The following is a 4091-nucleotide window of genomic DNA, read 5'->3' as shown; positions in this document are numbered from 1 at the left end:
CGCAACCCGCGGTGCCGCGCCCGCCCCTCGCTCAGCCAGTGAGCGGGAACCAGTCTGTATGTGGGATCCGAACCCTCGGCGGGAGCACCGCCGCACTCCCAAGCGGCGCACTGCTACAGTGCGCCACCGGGCCGGCCCCAAGGAAGTGGATTTTACTGTCAAACCTCCACAAACATAGCCCTGCTGACACCTTGATTTTGGCACAGTGACTCCATGTTCCACTTCTGACCTCCAGAACTGCATGAATATAACACAGTTGGTGCCCTTCACGTGTTTCCTCATTATCCTTACTCCTTATTCTGTATTTCTCTCATTTTCATTCCCTCGTTCCAAGTTTCTTTAACTTCATTTTCTCTTTTGTCCCTTCCCTCCTGTCCCTCAGGACTCCCCTCCCTCCCTGTCCTGCTTCTTTCTCCCATTTCCACCCTTCTTCCATCTGACCCTCGGTTCTCTCCTAATCTCTCTGCTCCCCATTGTCAACTCTCTGCCTTCACATTTGCTGGTCTTTCAGATAAACTGAACTGTTGCGAATCTACCCCAACTGGTGGTGGAGGGAGAGACAGGAAACAGTGTGGGTAACAGAATATTCTTAAAGGAATGTCCTTTCTCCGTGACTTCAAGCACGAATACTCACAATGCTAATAGGCAAGAAGTGGGAGTGGGGGATGAACTAAACTATTCTGACAGTCTTCTGAGTGTATTGCCAAATAGAAATAATTCACAGTGACCACATTTGTTATTTGCATGTATTGGCAAGGTAGTATATTGAGACATTTATTTCATTTTGTCCTTCGTGCTTCAATATACTCAAAGGAATTAGGGCTCTCCTGAGTCTCATCTTTAAAAGGTTGTTCCCTTGCTACCATAGCCTTTGGGATTAAAGGCAAAGGTAGCAGACACCTGGAAATAGCACCCAGGCTTTGGTTCGGGAGCTTGGGCTATTAGAAGGGCTGAAATGTGAGGAGAAGTGACCACATGGTGAGGAGCCTCTAAACTGAAGACGGGTTTGGGAGTTTGGGGGGCGGTTCCCAGAGTAGCCTGGACTTGTGTCATTGCCCCAAAGCCCTAAGAAAATATCTGGCCCCTCAAAGGAACCCTGCAGGTTTAAACACTGAGACCTCAAGAGTAACTGGGCTGGAGCAGAAATTCACTCAGAGGACCAAGACGTAAAGCCCTGCGGACCCTCACCACCTGTGGAAGTGGGGGATCTCGAAGCCCAGCTGAACTGAAATTTCTCGCTACCTTGTTACGCTGCAGATCTGAGTCAGAGCTAGATTAATTTAGATATATAATGTGTTTGGAGCATAAAGAGACACCCCCCAGATATTCTCTCAAATGTCTCTTCTCCACAGGCCTGCCCACGCCACTCTGCCTTGAATTGCGACCCCGCCCCACCCTGCATTTTCTGTCCTATCTACTTTGCCTCAGCGCGTTCTGCTGACATCCTTCTTTATTGTGAACACTGTCTATCTCCCACACCAGTGGGGGAGGATTTGAGTCTGTTTTTGTGCCCTGCTGTATCTTCAGTGCTCACAACCACCTGACACGAAGTTGATGGTCAGAGAATATTTGTTAAATAATTAAGTGTTAAACCTGTGTGGTAGAGTGGAGAAATTCCTACATGCTAGAAATGCAAAAGCTGCTAGAGTCCTTTGTTTTTAAAGAGGCCTTGCATGTTAATTTTTTGGCAAATTAATATTTTATATGAAATACTCCTGAAATGAAGATAGGAGGATGGAAGAGAAGTGCCCACTTTCACCCACTCCTGGTAGCCTGGCTCCCAGTCAAGCCCCTGACCGATTATGCATTATTTATATGAAATACTCCTGAAATGAAGATAGGAGGATGGAAGAGAAGTGTCCACTTTCACCCACTCCTGGTAGCCTGGCTCCCAGTCAAGCCCCTGACCGATTATGCATTATCTTTTTTAAACATTTCAGCCACCAACCTCCCTCACTCCTCATGTATAAGTTGAATGTCCATTTCCAGAACACCAACCCTTCCCCAAGCAGAAAGAAACTTTTATTCAAGAAAAACAAGTCCTCTTCTTCAAAACCCCTTTTTCCAGCCTGCAGCTAAGCAGCATTTATCTTCATACAATTCCTGAGCAGTTCTAGACTACAAATAGCCAGAAATTGAGATTAAATTCTGTATAACTGGGTTCTGTAAAACAAAGGCTTTTCAAACTGTAGATGACTCAAATTAGAGTGATTTCCAGAACTATATTTCCAGAGTTTACATCTGTATTTCCCACAGTGCTAAAAAGGAAGTAGGAAATTCATACATACCCGTCGATTAATTGACTAATTCTCACAACATATACAATTTCTGAAAAAAGAGCTTTTCTTCAAAAGGAGATCTAAACATGCTCAGTGTCAAATGAATGCATAAGTGTGATACAACTTTCTGGAATTCTCATGCTGTTCCAGGGCTGTCCCTAAGAAGCAAAACTAAATTCCCAGAATCAAATCAGCAGTTACAGGACTCCTGATAACACATCCTGCTCACCACTGGGCTGCCCCCTGAACTTTCTGATAGCTGAAAGTCTGATCATCAGCTTCTTCAGTGCCTGAGAGCTGGCTAGGTGCATCCTTGTTCCAGGGGTCAGGAAGAGGGGATCCTACATAGCCGGGGTTTTTTTCTTTCACTCAAGTAATCTGCTCTGAAACCCATCAGGCAATGAAAAAAGTTAAGTCTATATACTGATTAACTTAGCATAATAGTTGTATATAAAATACCTTCATTTCAAAAGTTTATTGTATTTGGCATGGGAATTATAATTTTAAATCAATGTATAGCATAATAGGAAATTAAATTTTTAGCTACCAAAACCTGGATGATGCATGTTATTCTGAGTAAGAGGTTAAAGTTTTAATAGAAAATAAAATTATCCACTTTTCTGTTTATCTTTTGCATTTCTTAGCTCTCTCTTTTACCTCTTCCCACCACATGCCATCCTCCAAACAAAAGATTTGAAACTACTAGCTTTCAGGATCATAGGTGCATTTATGTCTGAAAAAGATGATTCATTTTTTTATAAATTAAAAATAAATCTTCTGAATGAATAATAATAACCATTAGTTGTAGTACTTAGTACCCAAGAAGGGAGATTCCCTGGAGGACTCTCCTGGAGCTGCAGGGGCAGTTGAAGAGAAAGGTAGGTAATAAAGGTAGTAACAGGAGTGAATATATTCTCTTGAAAATAAGAGGACTCTATGGGGCCGGCCCGGTGGCGCACTGGATAGTGCGCCGCTTGGGAAGTGCGGCGGCGCTCCCGCCCAAGGGTTCGGATCCCATATACAGACCGGTTCCCACTCACTGGCTGAGCGAGGCGCGGGAGCAACACCGAGGGTTGCAATCCCGTTGCCGGTCCCCGGTCCGGTACGGGGGCAACACTGAGGGTTGCGATCCGTTGCCGGACACGGAAAAAGACAAAAGACAAAAAAAAAAAAAAAAGAAAGAAAGAAAATAAGAGGACTCTAGGAAGGAGTTGGGCTGAGTGGGGAATGAGGAGGTGGACGGGGTTAATTTCCAAGAAGGACAAGATCACCCAGCTAGTAACAGGTGGATCACGCTGGTCCTCTAGGCCAGGACATTAACAGCTGCACTACATCACCTCTCCAGGATGATTCTGTGTTTCCAACTACATTTATCCTTCATAATTACCTGTGACTTCCTTGGCAGCAAATCTGAAGACTTCCTCACTTTCTCCCTTCCCCTCTCCCTCCCCTCCCTGCCTCCCTCCCTCACTGCAGCACCTCCTTACCTGGTGAGTTTTCTTGTCCTTGGTAGCTGTACCTTTGCCACTTTCTCTTGTCTAATCAACCAATAACTATAAGTTAATCAAGTGAGTGAAAAGTTGGTTTTTTAAAATTTTAAAAGTGACTCTAGAGTAGTTGATAATAATAAACAATTGTGATTTCAAAAATTCTGATATGTAAAGTTCCCACCATACTTTTCCAGGATGCTTAGATAATAATAAGAAAAATTTTAAAGATATTTTTAACAGCAAACATATATATGGTGCTTACTATATGCCAGGCCCTATTCTAGGCACTTAATATAGGTTAACTCATTTCATCCTCACAGCA

The sequence above is a fragment of the Galeopterus variegatus genome, unplaced genomic scaffold, assembly GCF_000696425.1.
Source record: "Galeopterus variegatus unplaced genomic scaffold, G_variegatus-3.0.2 Scaffold1229, whole genome shotgun sequence".
NCBI lineage: Eukaryota > Metazoa > Chordata > Mammalia > Dermoptera > Cynocephalidae > Galeopterus > Galeopterus variegatus.
This window is presented reverse-complemented; position numbering follows the sequence as displayed.